This window comes from Heloderma suspectum, chromosome 4 (genome assembly GCF_057233095.1).
Source record: "Heloderma suspectum isolate Gila_16-S chromosome 4, 16-S_ref, whole genome shotgun sequence".
Lineage (NCBI taxonomy): Eukaryota > Metazoa > Chordata > Lepidosauria > Squamata > Helodermatidae > Heloderma > Heloderma suspectum.
The window spans coordinates 235376563-235394838 of record NC_139461.1 but is presented as its reverse complement, the minus strand read 5'-3'; the positions used below and the strand labels follow the sequence as shown (position 1 = coordinate 235394838).

The 18276-nt window shown below is 44.3% G+C and overlaps 1 protein-coding gene across 1 annotated transcript in view; it reads right to left on the bottom strand.

Annotated features, from left to right (window-relative positions):
• Window positions 1-877: 877 nt before the first annotated feature.
• Window positions 878-18276, bottom strand: part of TMEM53 (transmembrane protein 53) — a 30284-nt gene continuing 12885 nt past the window's right edge. The window contains exon 4 of the transcript XR_014790582.1: window positions 878-1072. The gene's annotated coding sequence lies outside the window, so the exon portion shown is untranslated. The remainder of the gene's footprint in view (window positions 1073-18276) is intronic.

Sequence of the window (18276 nt, the reverse complement as noted above, 5' to 3'; positions counted from 1 at the left end):
CTTTTCATAAAGGAAATTGTCCAAGAAATGTAGTTGTAAAGTCAAAGGTATAAGTACAGTGTTCTTGGTTTTACTCATCTCAGTCTTTTTCTGCAGCTGAGTGCTGAAGACCTTCCCATAATGGATTTGAATATGTGTCTGCTATTAGGAACTGGATCAATAAACCAGAATGGTGCATCTCTGTTGTAAAAAGACTACTCTGACTCATTTCTTATGTGGCTAGCTAGAATCACCACTTAAAATGGTGGACAAAATAGCCAATGACACTGCACAAACTCCACACTGTCTATATCGCATACAAAATAAAGTTCCCAGGAGCAATTGTGATTTCATCTAGTAGAGGATAACTATAAGGTCATGCCTCCACAACCCCTTTTTCTGAGACGGAAGGTACATATGACCCTTCTCCAGTCCAGTCCATATTGTACTGGATCTCCAGCTTGCATTGGTCTCCCATTCATATGTTCTGTAGATGGGGCAGTCATGGAAGAAATGCAAGCTGTGATTGCCAGACAGTCTCAGCAAATAGTTGCATTTTCTAGGAACATAGCCAACCTATTGTTACCACACTTGCTCAGAACGTGTGTCTCTAAACACATCTGTAGACTACTTCTACATGTTCAGGTAACAGCCCTTCCAGAACAGGAATGACGAGGAATTTAGCTCAAATGTATGATATGGAACAATTCCCAATGCAACCCTGGTTTTATTCTGCTAGAGTACAGGCTGCTGTCTCCATTAAAGCTGGTTCAAGCTAACACCTTTTAACCAAAACACAGAGCAAAGTGTGCATAGCCAGGATCATTTAGTCTGGGAAGCAGAGTGGTCTCACAAGGCACGCATAGGGAGGCAATGGAGAAGAAATCAAAGCTTTTCTGAAATGAAAGTTTTTATTAAGGAAACAACCCAGTAATAGTGATAACAAGCAATAAAATGGTTAACTATGATTAACTAGCAAAGACATCCCATAAAAGAGAATTGGAGAGAGCGATAGAGGGATTCGAGGGAGGCTTGGGTATCATTCGCAGTGTGTGAGTCCATGGATGAGGAGGGAGGGAAATTACAGTACAACCTAGAAAGAGGAAACAGAAAAAATTAATGGGGGAGAGGAAGAGAATTATTACCAATCTTTATGTTCTGTCTAGGTCCCAGCAAGAGGCAATAACCCAAGTAAGCTCTTGAGCTTTGCAAAAGAGATGGGGAGGGAGACATGTGGAGGAGAGAGGGGGACCAAAGTTCCAATGAATCTTGCAGGAGGGAGGGAGATTTCAAGAAAGGAGACCTCATGGAAAGGAACAGAACTCAAAATTCTAAGGTGCAAGGGTAGTTACAGACTTGCATGTTTGTAGATTGTTGTATGGGGGGGGGGTGTCCTAGAGGGGTTATCTCAAGGAAAAGTGCAAAAGAAACCATTCCTTAACAGCAGAGACATCCCTGAAATCAAGTACTTGTGGAAAGAGACTCCCATTTCTGATGGATGATTAGTGGGTGATACAGGGAGGGTTGAATAGATTAGAAGGGGAAGATCTGACTTAACTATCTGTGATCTCCACAGGTTCCCCAATAGCAAAACAGCCAAAGGGATTCTTCCTTAGCCCAAGATGGTGGGAACTAGTAGGTAGCATATGCACTAGATTGCTTTCAGCCACAGTCAGTAACAAGGTCACATCAGCTATATTCAGACAAAATGGAAACAGTTTTGAGCTAAGGTGCTATGTGAAGGGAATGGTGGCAGAACTTTGCTCTCTGGCAAAAATATCCTGTTATACATAAAGTAAAAACAGCTGTCAGTGTTAAGCACCGCTCCGAAATCATCTGATGAGGAGCGGTATATAAATATTGTAAATAAATAAGCAGATACCCCCTCACACACATGCTGCAACTACAGAGCAGCTCAGAAACATAAGAACTGTACTGCTGGATTAGACCCAATATTTCCTGGCTTCAACAGTGGCCAAAGTCCCTAGGAAGCTAACAAGCAGGGTATGATGAAGATAGAATCTCCCTTGTTTGTCCCACTTTTGGTAACTGAAGTACACCACCTCAGATTAAGATAGTATAAGGAACTCATACTTCTACTATTCACCTAGCTAGCAGAAAATGCCAAAAGACTTCGCAAGACAGGTCTAGAATCGAGAGGTTTGTAAGTTTTTAACAATCCAAAGCGGGTTTCTAAGACCTCCACTCTTATCTCACATTCCTAAAGTGACAACATTTCTAGGAGCAGCAGGACAATGTGAAACTCAGTTACTCCTCAAATCCCAGCCACTGTTGTGAGCAATAACAAACTAAGCTGATCAAGGTTGGGCAGCAGCAGTTGATTCCTGAAATGTGACTGTTTTAATATCTGTCCGGGGCTTTGTGGTTCCCTAGAGACAAAGGGGTGGGGAGAGGAGGATTTTCCAGTTTATGGGGCAGAGCAAGAAAAATCTCAGTATTGACTATCTGTAAAGCATTTATGACTTCTTCTCAGCACACACATGAGCATGGATTGTGAGCACGTTCAGAAGGTGTCCTAATAGCCACTGGGCAGGCAGCTCTAAACAAGGTGGGTTAGATGAGGCAGGGGGTCTGCTGCTTTTAGGGCAAACGGAGCCCCACCCCAGCTCAACTGCCCCAAAGTTTGTTTTCAAGCCTCCCAGGTTGTGCACCTGTCCACTCACAGTAATCAGAGTGATGCACTCATAACAGCACAACTGTTACGTGGAGGACAGAATAGGCTTGTTTTCCATTGTTCCAGAATGCAGGACTGAAACTAATGGGTGGAAATCGTAAGGAAGCAGATTTCAGCTAAACATTGGGAAAGATTTCTAACAGTAAAAGCTGTTCAACATTAGAACAAACTTGCCTCAGGGGGTGGTATGTTCTCCTTTGCTGGAGGTATTTAAGCAGCATCTGTTAGGAATGCTGTAGTTGCAACTTCTACTGAGAAGCTAAGGTTGCAGTCATCACTTTACTTACTCCAACTCTAGAGTAAAAAACTAGTTTTAGGATGGCAGTTTGGTTTACACACAAACCTCACCTACCAACCACAACTTGTGCATAAGATGGGTCAAATTCTCACACAACACCCTTCATCCTCTCAGCCAAAAGTAGTTTGCGGACTCTTCTTGGGCCCTCATTGTATCAGTAAATACAGACGGTGGGGAAGCTATTTCCGGAAGAATGAAGTTAATAAAGCTGTCTCTTAATTAGAACCAGGATTTCTTGATTGAGTTAAAAATTAAATAGAGGTTGCTTTTGGGCAAGAAGACATTGGCAAGCCCTTGTACAACAGGGCAATTTTGCCTTTCCTGCTCCGTTACAAGGTGAAATCTATCGTGCCATCATAGGTTTGCCATGTCCCAGTCTGGAGACTCTTCTTGTAACTTTAGGAGTAGACAAGCAGTGTGGGATCTCTTAAAGCTACAGGCAGAGTCTCTGGATTGAAACCTGGCAAACAAACTTTCAATGCAGAATGTCTGTCTCCTGCTGTTGAAGAAAAAGGTGATTATGCTGTAAGAATTATAGTGTTGCCTTCAGAATGAGTTTCCAGACAACACTTAATCCACCATTGCAGACTGTAAAATAGAGGTGCTTCACTGAGGGGTTCTCTAAAATGTCAGTGCTGGGATCTGGACAATGTAAAATCAAGTGACACTGAGCATATGCCAAATGAATTTCCATCAGCAGCACTAAGCAAGCCCAGCAGACTGGTCATATGTCAGGATTAGTAGGCAGAATGTTCATCTTTGAGAGCATGACTTCCAGGCAGGGTAGAGCATCAGCACCCTTCCTTTCATTGATAAGCCTGTGCTTGCTGCAATTAATTGTATGAACAAAGCATATATAACAACACTGACATTCGCATTGACTGCCTTAATTTAAATCATCATGCCAAATGGTGCAACAGCCAAAAAAAAATTAAGACTAGGGAAGGATTCAGGGTCAACTTGTTCTACTTGATCATTAATGGAACTGCCATGCTCATCAGCTGAATCACTATCACCACCACGGGAGCGAAGTCAGGACTTTCAGCTGTAATTCAAGGGGTTTGACAAAAGTGGGGCACTAACCATTCAGGAAGTACAGCCAGTGGCATACACACACACCCATCATTGGTGGCTCATAAGTAATGGAACGAATGGCTGACAAGCAGCTGCATGGCCAGATGTGGCCTGTTTTCTGGGTACCCCATGATCAATCAAGCAGATAAAAGGCCTGGAGGTGGTTCTGAGTGTTACATTTGCATTTGGTAGCTGTTCATTGGAACCCCCAACATGAGGTCCAAAGAGGTGTCCATGTGAGTGAAGGGGGCCATCATTAGGCTGAGGAAACAAAATAAACCCATCAGAGAGACAGCAAAAACATTGGGAGTGGCCAACACAACAGTTTGGAACATCCTGAAAAAGAAGGAATTAACTGGCAAGCTGAGAAACAGCAAAAGGCCTGGAAGACCATGGAAGACAGCTAAAGTGGATGACCGCAGAATGCTGCTCATGGTGACGAGGAACGCTTTCACGACATCTAGCCAGGTCAAGAATGCTCTTGAGGAGGTAGGCATGTCATTGTCAACATCTACAGTCCAGAGACAGCTTTATGAATGTAAATACAGAGGCTTCACAACAAGGTGCAAACCACTGGTAACGTTCAAGAACAGACAGGCTAGATTAGCCTTTGCCAGCAAACACCTAAAAAAGCCTGCCCAGTTCTGGAATAAGATTCTTTGGACTGATGAAACCAAGACTAACTTCTACCAGAATGATGGGAAGAGAAAAGTACAGAGAAGAAAAGGAACAGCTCATGATCCAAAGCATACCACATCATCTGTCAAACATGGTGGAGGCAGTGTTATGGCATGGGCATGTATGTCTGCCAATGGAACTGGGTCACTGGTGTTTATTGATGTCCTGACTGCTGATAAAAGCAGCAGGATGAATTCTGAAGTGTATAGGGCTATACTTTCTACTCAGATTCTGAGCAGAATGCTGCCAAACTGATAGGGCGCCGCTTCATGTGATGGATAATGACCCAAAACAGACAGCAAAAGCTATCCAAGAGTTTCTCAAGGCAAAGAAGTGGGATGTTCTTCAATGGCCAAGTCAGTCACCTGATCTCAACCCAATAGAGCATGCTTTTCACTTACTGAAGACAAGACTGAAGGCAGAAAGACCCACAAACAAGCAGCAGCTACAGGCAGCTGCAGTAAAGGCCTGGCAAAGCATCTTGAGGGAGGAAACTCAGCATTTGGTCATGTCCATGGGTTCCAGAATTCAGGCAGCCATTGACTGCAAAGGATTTTCATCCAGGTATTAAAGGCGATCCTTAAGTTTGAAAAGATGTTGGTTTGTTCCATTACTTATGAGCCACCAGCGAGGTGTATGCCACTGGCTGTACTTCCTGAATGGTTAGTGCTCCACTTTTGTCAAAACCCTTGAATTACAGCTGAAAGTCCTGACTTCGCTCCCATCTGGATGTGTTTCAACTTCATTGTGGTGGTGTGCAGAGGCCAACTGCCAAAACAGTTATCCTTGTTCCAATATTTCTGGCCCTGACTGTAGTTTCTGTATATCAAATAAATAATAGCCCTACATGTTCTCTCTCAAACCCTCTGTGACGCTTAAAGTGGCAGGCTCATATTAGATCTTGAGAATAAGCCTCCACTAAGCCAGGCCCAGATGCTCCTGGAACAGGGCCCAAGATACAGTCAAAATGGGCCACTTTTCCTTCCAGAGTCCATTCAGCCACATGCCTGCCTCAAAAATCATGCTTCCCTAGCACACAGTTCCTTGTTCCCTGCTGATATATGTCCCCTTAAGCCCTTGTGATTGCAGGCTGGGGAGTTTATCTCCACGATCTAACTCCCCATAATAAAAACTGTATCGGGTCATAAAGAAAGCATTTTCCTCATTCCCATTTGTATGCTCAATATCAATAGTTAGTTCCCTGGAGCTGCTGGTCCATTATGCTCAGGCATCGTCCCCCTCTGAGCCAGGGTCATTTGAACAGGAATAGCCTTTATAGCCCAGCTGCCAAGAGAACCACAAAGCTGCATTCCTGTCCACCCCATGCTAAAATTTAGACGCCCTACTTTAATGCTCTAATCTGAACCTGACCCTTGCTACCAGATGCCCCATATTGTCAAGATTTAGCCAGAACATGGTCCTATAGAACATATTGGATATTTCTAGTTTCAGTTCACTGTGCTGCAATCTGAAGGGTATCAGGTGGGTAGGGAGAATACAGAGCAGAGAGTGTTCTAAGGGGTTAATATTCACCTCCAGGCTCTTCCAGAGCGGACAACTGGTTGACCAGAAGAGAGTGAGGCATTCAAATGAAAAAAGATCATACAAGGAAAGGCTCAGAAAGTGGCAGGACAGGACACCCCTTTCCCATCCATCAGACTCAAGTAGGCTCATGACAGAGTCAGGTTAGCTCCACATCAACTTTCCCCAAGCCTCCCATGCATCTATATACCACAGTAAGATGCAGACCAGTAGGAGAGACTGTAATATGTTAATGCATCTTCCAAGTGGATCAATGCTGACATCTGCTGGTAAGAACACTTTTTTAAAAAGTGAAACTGTAGCCAGCAAAGGAGACTAGAGGATGTATGGATGGTATAATTGCCTCCAAAATCTCTGGAAATGTGGAGCATGAGATCTAGGTACATATCTTAAGATGTTAAAAATACATATTTCCAAAAAACTGGATCGTCAGATCTAGCAACTCCCAGCCCTCTCTACTCTTCCCTCAGCCTCATCACTTCCCATAATACTTATATGTAGAAAAAGAAGTTCTGTGGTAATTGAGACACAGAAGAAAGAATACCTTGGACACAAAGCCACCAGGTGTTGCCATGCAGTAGACATTAGAAGCATCCCATCTATGTTAATCTGCAACAGCAAGAAGTAGGTTTGCCAGCTTTTTTTTTTTTTTTTCTGGAATTGCCCCTGTGCCCTTAATAGCTGCATAACATGCAGAATTTCAGCAGGTGATGCTGAAGTTCTGCATGTTACTGTATGCATATACCAGGTAAAGCTTCATCTGCTGAATTTCTCCTTATCACGCAGCTGTTAAAAGCAAAAGTCCTGCCACAAAACAGTGGTAACCCTTAAAAGGACTATGGATGATGTCATGGCAGTACACATTAGAAACTCACCAATTTTTCAGGTCAATAATTTAAAATATTTTTATCATAATATAGTTATAAATATACATTTTAAAGGCCAAGCCTAACATTTGTGAATCTTGCATGTTTTACACTCTCCCATGGGCATATATAGCTGTCAAACTGCTAGGGATTTTATACTATCCAATATTATTTTGCTATTGTTGTTATATTACACTGTAAAGGCTACTTATTTATTTATTAATGGCAGTTGTATGCTACCCCATAAAGTTATCTAGGGAGCTTACAATAAATTAAGTCTAAATACAATTTAAATACAAAATAAGACATAAAATCATAAACCAAAAACAGCATACATACAGCAACTGAAAACAAAACTGACAGCAAACTCAGAGTTAAAACACAAATTTCAAAACAAAGAGGCCCAACGTTATTTAAAAGGCCTGGGTGAACAAAAAGTCTTTGCCTGTTCCTGAAAAGACCATGAGGATGTTGCCAGGCAAATCTCTCTGGGAACGCTGTTCCATAACTGGGGTGCTACTACCGAAAAGGCCCTCTCCCTGGTGGCTACCTGCCTCATTGTATCTAGTGGGGAAACTCAGAGCAGGGCCTGTGAAGAAGAACTTATGGTTCAGGAAAAGGTGGTCTTTCAGGTAACCTGGTCCCAAGCATCATATCAACACTTAAAACTTTAAAACTAAACTGAACAAAAGACTTGTTCATGCTATAGTGTAGGTAAACACAGAAACAATGGGGGGTTTTCTTTTGAAGTTTGCAAATTCCCCATCCCTGGATACCCATCCCTTTTTTCCAGCCCATTCATTCAACACCTAGTAACTTTCCATTCATGAGAATTGGTTTATTAAGTGTATAAATAAAAAAACCAAGACTTGAGCTCCAATTCAGCTCTTGCTGCACACCAGTGACTCCAAGTGGGTGTGAGCATTTCTATTCATATCAAAAGACTCATTCAGTCATTTTGGTGGTGATTAAATAAGCATCAGATATAGCTGCACACTTGCTACCACACCAGCTGTGAGCATGGAAACCCCCTTCTGCTTGTATATCACTTTTCCTGGATTGGGCCATTTATCTCTCATTTCTTAGACCTATTCGCATATCGAAAGCACATATTGAGCTTTGTGGCAATATCAACCTTTTTTTACTGAGGATGAACACCTCCAAATTTGGAGAAAAGATAGAAAACATTAGGATTCCCAAGTAAAATTCAATCTCTTAAAGATAATGTCACATCATCTTGAGCTGACTTGTAAAGGGAGGTACCCCTTTCTAGAGCACAGATTGATTTTTGGAATTAGCCAGTACAGGCATAGCCCATGTTCTTATTTCCCCTGTGCTAGTGCTGCTTGAAACCCCCTGCTTGGTTTTTAATGGTTCCTTGATCCCAGCTGAGAGCTGAGAAACCGATTAAGATTGACTGGTGTGTGCCTGTCCTGGCTGTCCTTTGACACTGTCAATACAGCCTGGGGAGGTCAAAGGTTAACGTCACACTTAGTGCAGTGAAGGAGGGTGTCAGGTTTGTTAAACACTCTGGTAATGAAGTCAGGGCAGCTGCATTATTTTGTCATTTTCCTGGCCTGAGAGAGGGAGACACAGGCACAGCCCAAACAGATCTATAAGGGCTTACATTAGGAGGCCATAGGCTCAGGTGTAGAGTTACATTGGCCCTAGTACTCAGTGAAAGAGAGGCTGGGATTCAGGGACTGGAGGTCAACAGCTCTGCTGACTTGGAAGGTGGAGGTGGCGCCATTACTGTAAGTGTGCAAACATCATGCAGACAGATCGATCAAAGGCATAACATACACACACATGCACCCACCCAGCTCTTTGTGGTCCTGCTTTGGGGGGAAGAGCAATACTTTGCATGGGATGTTCCACCTAAGAAGCAAATTATGGCCTCCCTAAGCCCAAGTAAAATCCAACAGTACCCCCCACTACTAGCACTAGCACTCTCCAGCATTTTCTATCCTGGAATTTGTGGTCCCAAGGAGTCTGTCAAAATAGTGAGGTTAAGAATCAGTGTGACGGACACTCCCATATACAGAGATAGCAGTGCGCCAGCTGCAACTACTCTGGAATGGACACACAGATATTATTTTTTTCACTTGTGCCAGGACAGAACCCTGGCAAGAAAACAGGCTGCGGGCGGGAGGCCTGGCTCAAAGCCAGCAAGCAAGTTAGCATCAGCACTTTTTAATACCACTGAAAGTTCAAAAAACAAGGTCTCAGTTAAAAGGTTGAGGGCACTTATAAGGGAGGAGAAAAGAGACCATGGACAGAACAGATGAGTTTAGCTCCTTGTGCTGCCACTGTCTCCTGAGGTTGCTTTAGACAAATCACCCTGTTTCACAAAGACAGGATGATGCCCATAGATAATAAAGTGCAGATGAGCAGTTGAGGGCAAAGAGGTTCACTCCACATTTCTGGTCACTATCTGGAGGCTTGCAAATTGAGGTGCTGGAAATAAATAACGAACTGGTTCCTGCCCAGCCTGATGAGACTGAGCATGCAAGGCAGTGAAGCGGGGGCGGCGGGGACATAAATCTCACTGATGGATCAGCTAATATTTTATTTAAAATATCTTCAAAAAGAGGAGAGAGATGATCTATCGAATGTATTGAGAAAATGCTAATGCATAATAGCACGTGTCAGGAGGCTCGTCCATCACTCTCTGCTGCCTTTCGGGAGATCCATATCTAATTAACGGTAATGAATGATCAGGCCACACTGACAACAAGCCACCAGTTTGTTATGGAAATCAGGCAAAACAATTAATTAAACAAACTGTCCCCACCATGGCAGCCTGGCCTCTGAGCTCTGACTTCGGTGCTATCTACCAGCAAAAGGTGTGTGTGTGGAGGGGGGTGATCAACGCCCTGGAGCTGATTATGGTGCTACCTTAGCACTCAAAGAACACCAGATTTCACTTCAACCTATCACCACCCCACTGGATTCTGGCCAAGTCCTTCAGGTACTCTGACCCACACAACTCAGTTCATAGGCTTGGGCAGGCTAATTCATGGGGACCAGGACAAAATCTGACAAGCCATGGCTACCAACTGCTTAGGTGCCTCTGAATCAGAAAGCCAATTCTGTTTCTAGGGGAAAGTGGCACGTATGTCCTTATACTTGACTTAATTGTGTGCTGGCTCATTATAAACCAGAAGGCAAAACAAAATCTAAAATGTGTTATCTCAAAATGGAAACATCAGTGGTTTTATGATAGCAGATGTCAGGGAGAAGAGATAGCATTAAGGCTGTCCTCGATTGTGTCTTGATCCAGCTCCAGCAAAGACTGCTGCCGCCGCCACCCAACTCCCATCACAGGAACTATGGGAGGGAGGGGAGATAGCAATCAAGAATCCAAGTGTCACACACCCAGTTGTGAAGCCCTTGCTCAAGAAACTGGTTACATTGAATTGTAATTGTCAAAAAAACAAAAACCCTCCCCCAGCCTAATTACTGCTGATTCGAGCCCGCTGGGCCCAAGTTCCCTGTGAAGACTCTTATCTGCCCAGCTCTGACACGGGGCAGCAGCACCACCGCCAAAAGGTGGGGTCACCCCTTTGGTGGGGGGAGACTCTTCAGGGGAGACACAAGGGCAAGGGCCACCCCCCTAGCACTGGTTTTGCAGCTTCTACATGTGGGGGTTGGTTGTTGGGGTTTTTTTTTGCTTAGGAACATGTTATGTGCCTGGGACAGAGGATATATGGCCAAGCTGGGATACTTGAGGGGGCCCCAATTAGTGTGGTTACCGGTCAAGGGAGATATGGCATTGGGAGGAGGGCTAGCCAAGTTAGGGGATCACAGCCCAGACAGTTAATGGCTGTGCCGTGTTTGAGCCCTCCTACCAGCCACAGGCATGGTGGTTGCCCTATCAGCCTGCCCTCAGGTCTCCAGATGCTGCTTTTAAATGCCAGATCAGTTCAAAATAAGACTTCATCCATGAGTTAATAGTGGATGAGGTGGCCGATCTGGCATGCATAACTGAGACCTGGGTGGGTGAGCAGAGAGGAGTTAGTCTCTCCCAGCTCTGCCCACTGGGGTACTTGGTTCAGCATCAGGGAAGACCTGAAGGCCAGGGAGGGGGGGGTTGCTGTGGTCTATAGGAATTCCATCTCCCTCTGCAGGTTCCCTGTCCATGTGATTACTGGTTTGGAGTGTTTCCACCTTGTGTTGGGCCAGTGGGACAGATTAAGGATTCTGTTGGTTTACTGCCCACCCTGCTGCTCAACAGACTCCCTATCTGAGCTGACAGAGGTGGTCTCAGTTGCGCTGTTGCGATCCCCCAGACCCTTGGTTCTGGGGGATGTCAACATTCACTCTGAGGTTACCTTGCCTGGGGAAGCGCAGGATTTCATGGCCTCCATGACGACCATGCAACTTTCCCAACATGTCATCAGCCCGATACATGTATTGGGGCATACTCTAGACATGGTTTTCTCAACTGGACGTGGAGATGGTGGTCTGAAGGTGGGGGACTTTGCATCAGTCCCCTTGTCATGGTCAGTTCATTACCTGCTGAGGTTTAGACTTACAGCAGTTTTCTCCCTCTGCAAGGGTTGTTGTTCAGTCGTTCAGTCGTGTCCGACTCTTCGTGACCCCATGGACCATAGCACACCAGGCCGTCCTGTCCTGCACTCTCTCCCAGAGTGTGCTCAAGTCCATATTAATTGCATTGGTGATGCTATCTAGCCATCTCATCCTCTACCATCCCCTTCTCCTTTTGCCTTCAGTCTTTCCAGCATCAGGGTCTTTTCCAGTGAGTTTTGTCTTCGCATTGGGTGGCCAAAATATTTGAGCTTCAGCTTCAGTATCTGTCCTTCCAATGAGCACTCAGGGTTGATTTTCTTTAGGATTGACTGATTTGACCTCCTTGCAGTCCAGGGGACTTGTAAGTCTTCTCTAGCACCACAGTTCGAAAGCATCAATTCTTCGGCGCTCAGCCTTCCTTATAGTCCAGCTCTCAAAGCCATACGTTGCTACTGGGAAAACCATAGCTTTGATTATACGCTATGATTATACACTAAAATTATTTGCTTTGTCGGCAAGGTGATGTCTCTGCTTCTTACTGTGCTGTCTAGGTGTGCCATAGCTTTCCTCCCAAGGAGCAAGCGTCTTTTAATTTCATGGCTACAGTCACCGTCTGCGGTGATCTTGGAGCCCAAGAAAATAAAATCTGTCATTGCTTCCATTTCTTCCCCTTCCATATGCCAGGAAGTGATAGGGCCAGTTGCCATGATGTTAGTTTTTTAATGTTGAGTTTCAAACCAGTTTTTGCACTCTCCTCTTTCACCCTCAACAAGAGGCTCTTTAGATTCGCTTCGCTTTCTGCCATTAGGGTGGTATCATCTGCGTATCTGAGGTTGTTGATCATTCCCCTGGCAATCTTAATTCCGACCTGTGATTCATCCAACCCAGCGTTTCTCATGATGTACTCTGCATATAAATTAAATAAGCAGGGTGACAATATGCAGCCTTGTCATACTCTTTCCCAATTTTGAACCAATCGGTTGTTCCCTGTCCGGTTTTTACTGTTGCTTCTTGACCCTCGTACAGGTTTCTCAGGAAACAGGTAAGGTGGTCTGCTACTCCCATCTCTTGAAGAATTTGCCACAGTTGGTTGTGATCCACACAAGGCTTTAGCGTAGTCAATGAAGCAGAAATAGACGTTTTTCTGGAATTCTCTTGCTTTCTCCATGATCCAGCGAATGTTGGCAATTTGATCTCTAGTTCTTCTGCCTCTTCGAAACCCCGCTTGTACTTCCAATCGTTCTCGGTTCACATGCTGCTGAAGCCTAGCTTGTAGGCTTTTGAGCATCACCTTGCTGGCATGTGAAATGAGTGCAATTGTACGGTAGTTTGAACACTCTTTGGCGTTGCCCTTCTTTGGAATTGGAATGTAAACTGACCTTTTCCAGTCTTGTGGCCATTGCTGAGTGTTCCAAACTTGTTGGCATATTGACTGCAGCACTTTAACAGCATCATCTTTTAGGATCTTAAAATAGCTCAATTGGAATACTGTCATCTCCACTAGCTTTGTTGTTAGTAATGCTTCCTAAGGTCCACTTGACTTCACCCTCGAGGATGTCCGGCTCATGTTCAGTGACCGCACTATCATGGCTATCAGGGACATTCAGATCTTTCCTGTATAGTTCTTCTGTGTATTCTTTCCACCTCTTCTTAATCTCATCTGCTTCTGTTAGGTCCCTGCCTTCTTTGTCCTTTATCATGCCCGTCTTTGCACAAAACGCTCCCTTGAGATCTCTGATTTTCTTGAAAAGATCTCTAGTCTTTCCCATTCTATTGATTTCCTCGATTTCTTTGCATTGTTCATTTAAGAAGGCCTTCTTGTCTCTCCTTGCTATTCTCTGGAACTCTGCATTCAGTTGGATATATCTTCCCCTTTCTCTCATGCTTTTTGTTTCCCTTCTTTCCTCAGCTATTTGTAAAGCCTCATCAGACAGCCACTTTGCTTTCTTGCATTTCTTTTTCTTTGGGATGGATTGAGTTGCTGCCTCCTGAACAATGTTACGGACCTCCGTCCATAGTTCCTCAGGCACTCTGTCTATCAGGTCTAATCCCTGAAATCTATTCCTCACCTCCACTGTATATTCATAAGGGATATGATTTAGGTCATACCTGAATGGTTTGCTGGTTTTCCCTACGTTCTTCAATTTAAGCCGAAATTTTGCAAGAAGCAGCTCATGATCTGAGCCACAGTCAGCTCCAGGTCTTGTTTTGACTGACTGTATAGAGCTTCTCCATCTTTGGCTGCAAAGGACATAATCAATCTGATTTCGATATTGACCATCTGGTGATGTCCATGTGTAGAGTCGTCTCTTGTGCTGTTGAAAAAGAGGGTTTGCTATGATCAGCGTGTTCTCTTGGCAAAACTCTATTAGCCTTTGTCCTGCCTCATTTTGTACACCAAGGCCATGCTTGCCTGTTATCCTGGTGATTTCTTGACTTCCTACTTTAGCATTCCAATCCCCTATGATGAAGAGGACATCTTTTTTTGGTGTTAGTTCTAGAAGGTGTTGTAGGTCTTCATAGAACTGATCAACCTCAGCTTCTTCGGCCTCAGTGGTTGGGGCATAGACTTGAATTACTATGATGTTGAATAGTTTGCCTTGGATTTGTACTGAGATCATTGTCATTTTTGAGATTGTACCCCAGTATTGCTTTTTCCACCCTTTTGTTGACTATGAGTGCTACTCCATTTCTTCTACCTATTAAAATGGTCTGCCCCCAGAGGCTAATGGATCTGGATGGTTTCCAGAGGATTCTGGGGAGGCTGATATGGCAAGGTTCCTGTTGAAACCCTGGTTGATCTGTGGAATGCAGAAATGACCCAGGTGGTTGACATGATTGCTCCTGAGTGCCCTCTGCTGAGTAGAGCTCGTACTGCTCCATGGTATACCCTGGAGCTGAGAGCGATGAAACAAAATAGGAGATAGCTTGAGTACAGATGGAGAAGAACTCCTAGTGGATGCAATCAAATGCTGGTATGTGCCTATGGTAAAGTATATTCAGGGGTGGCGAGGGCAGCAAAAAACCATCATCTTGCTGCCTCTATTGAATCTTCTATCTGCCACTCAGCAGAGCTGTTCACAGTCTCTGGGGGCTTTTACATGCCAGCCCTAAGGACACTGTAGACCCGTCTGAGGCCCACCGTAAGCATTTGCTAGGCACTTCCAGGATAAGATCTCTTGCATCTACTGGGACTTAGACTCCAGTGTTATAGCAGGTGAATCTGGTGAGGTATCCAAAGCACAGACTTGTCCTGCTGTCCTGGATGAGTTTCAGTTGCTGCAGCTCAAGGACATTTACAAGGTGCTTGGACAGGTTCGTGCAACCATTTCCGTACTGGATCCTTGCCCCTCTTGGCTTATAAAAACTGGCAGGGAAGGAACAGCTGGCTGGGCCAGGGGGGTGATTAATGCCTCCTTGCAAGAGGGAGTGGTCCCGGGCCACCTCAAAAAGGTGGTAGTGAGACACTGCTCCTGAAGAAACCCTCCCTAGACCCTAATCTTAGTAATTTTAGGCCAGTGGCAAATGTTCCTTTCCTGGTCAAGGTTCTTGAGCGGGTGGTTGCCAACCAGCTCCAGACACTCTTGGATGACACCAATTACCTAGATCCATTTCAGTCAGGGTTCAGGCCAGGTTTGGGCACAGAGACAGCCTTGGTCACCCTGCATGATGACATATGTCGGGAGAGAGATGGAGAAGTGTCAGAAAGATACCATGGTCCAGTATTGAAAGCCACCAAGAGATCAAGGAGAATCAACAAGTTGATTCTCCTTGATCTCTTGGTGGCTTTCAATACTGGACCATGGTATCTTTCTGGGACAATTGTCTGAGCTGGGAGTGGGAGGCACTGCATTGCAGTGGTTTCGCTCCTGCTTGGATGGTTGGCTCCAGAAGGTGGTACTTGGGGAATATTGCTCAGCCCCGTGGATTCTCCAGTATGGGGTTCCACAAGGGTCAGTTGTGTCCCCCATGCTATTTAACATCTACATGAATCTGCCGAGTGCGGTCACCTGGAGTTTTGGAGTGCGTTGTCATTAGTACGCTTATGACATGCACCTCTATTTCTCCTATTCATTTTCCTCAGGTGAGGCTGTGGATGTGCTGAATCAGTGCCTGGCTGCAACAATGGACTGGATGAGGGCTAATAAACTGAAACTCAATCCAGACAAGACTGAGATGCTGTTGGTGGGTGGTTCTGCTGACCGGATGGAGGGTGCTCAACCTGTTCTCGATGGGGTTGCACTCCCCCTGAAGAAGCAGGTCTGTAGCTTGGGGGTTCTCCTGGAACCATCTTTGTCACTTGAGACTCAGGTGGCCTCAGTGGCACAGAGTGCCTTCTACCAACTTCAGTTGGTGGCCTAGCTACGCCCCTATCTGGATAGGGATAACCTGGCTTGGGTTGTCTATGCTCTGGTAATCTCCAAGTTAGATTACTGCAATGCACTTTGCATGGGGCTGCCTTTGAAGATGGTTCAGAAGCTGCAGCTCATGCAAAATGCAGCGGCCAGATTGATAACGGGGACCAGAAGGTCCAAACGTATAAGACCAACTCTAGCCCGCTTACACTGGCTGCTTATATGTTTCAGATCCCGATTTAAGGGACTTCTCAGTGGTGGCTCCGAAATGGTGGAATGATCTCCACAATGAGGCCCGCCTCACACCAACATTGTTATCTTTTCAGCACCAGGTTAAGACCTTCCTTTTCTCCCAGGCATTTGGCAGCATATGATAAGTTTTAATTGATCCTGGAATGTCTTATGGTTATGGTTGTTTGTTTTGAGGTTGCATGTTTGAAGTTGTTTTAGATATATGTTGTTTTGTGTATATTGTCTGTTCATGTGTTTATGTAAATGTTTTTTAATCTCTGTATACTATATTTTTAATGTTTTTAATCTTTGTAAACCTCCCATAGAGCTTTGGCTATTGGGCAGTATAGAAATGTAATTGATGATGATGATGCAAGCCATGACTGCATGCTTCTCTCTCACCCCACCCCATCACAGAGGTGTGAAAGCCCCCTGGCCACAGAAAAGTTTGGTGAAAAAACACGTTTCCCCAAGGACAATATTTTTCTGAAAAACTGGAAAAAATTAAGTTTGGATTATGATTTTTTATATATAATTTAAGACAAGGTATTTATATATTGTTACCCAGCCTTTACTCCTCCTAAATGATTTCTAAAAACTACGTCATAAGAAGACTGTTATAGAAAGACTAGAGATGTAAAATGTCTGGAAATAATGACGCCGCGGATGGGGGGGAGGGGGGTTAGTCCTCTTCAAGATTCCCAGCATAGTTGTTTCTTCCATTCCTTATTAAAATTATTGATCGAATATATCTTTTACCAACAGTCATTTGGGAATACTCCAAGTCATGCTCAATTTCCCAAGATGCGAGTAGAGTCACCATATCATAATATGGAAGAAAATATGCATTCTTGACAGTCTGAGTTTTGTTCTACAGAGTCCTGTGTTTCTGAGCTTGTTCTAGTTAGATGCTATAGGAGTCAATTGATGTAGTTCTAATATAAAGCTCATATATAAAAATAAGATCACTGTATGTTATCTCATCACTGTCACTAGATGTGACAGTACAGGATATGGGTTATCCTACCTATGTTTCTTTTTTTAATTAACTGTGAAGCTTGGGTCTATAGAACTCACTGCCACAGTTTTTAATAAAGTTCTCAATTAGATTTACTGCTAGGGAATGCTGCCTCAGCTATAAAACCATTAACTGCTGTCACCAGAGTAAACCGGAACAGGTTTAGGAAGTTACCTAAACTTCCTCACAAACAGGAACAAATGCAGTACACCAATCTTCCTATGCCTCTAGTTCTTCCTGATTCTTCTGACTTCTAAGACAATTTAGATGTTTCAGGGACTACTTACTGAAGTTCTGTCTGGTCAGACATAAAATAGGAAGCAAAAATATGTTATGTATCACTTGGTTTGCTCATAAAATTACAGTGTTTGGTATATTCAATTTAAAAGTATAGTTTATTCAGACATTAATTTCACATTATTTTTGTAATTTACTTTTAAATGTTTTTAAATATGATAATTTTATGAGCAAACCAAGTTATACGTAACAGAACTTTAGGAACATAGAGGCTATTTTATGTTCCTAGAGCAACCTTCCCCAACCTGATGGCCTCCAGATGTTTTGGACTACACTGGCCAGCATTCTTGACCATTGACCATGCTGCCTGATAGGAGTAGAAAACCAAAATATCTAGAGGGCATCAGGTTGGAGAAGACTGTCCTAAAGCAACAAAGGGAGCAATCCTATTGAGATAGACGGCTGCCTCTGAACTCAGAGGTGACCCCTTATCCAATGCGCGGCAGGAGGAGCTTGGCCCTCTCCTCTGCACTCCAGCCGCCCTGCATTTGTGGATAGATGGCTGATTTCAGCTGTCTAGCCATGGGATGTCGGAGCATGGGATGTCGGAGCATGGGGTGGGGAGGCCAGATGATGCATAGGAAGCATCATACCAGCACTTCTGCACTCCCCACCCTTGGGAACGCCCCCTTTTGCCCCGCTCTGTGCTGCTCTTACAAGCCCGGAGCCCAGGGACAATTCGCATTGCCTACAAGGCAGTGGGGGAGGGG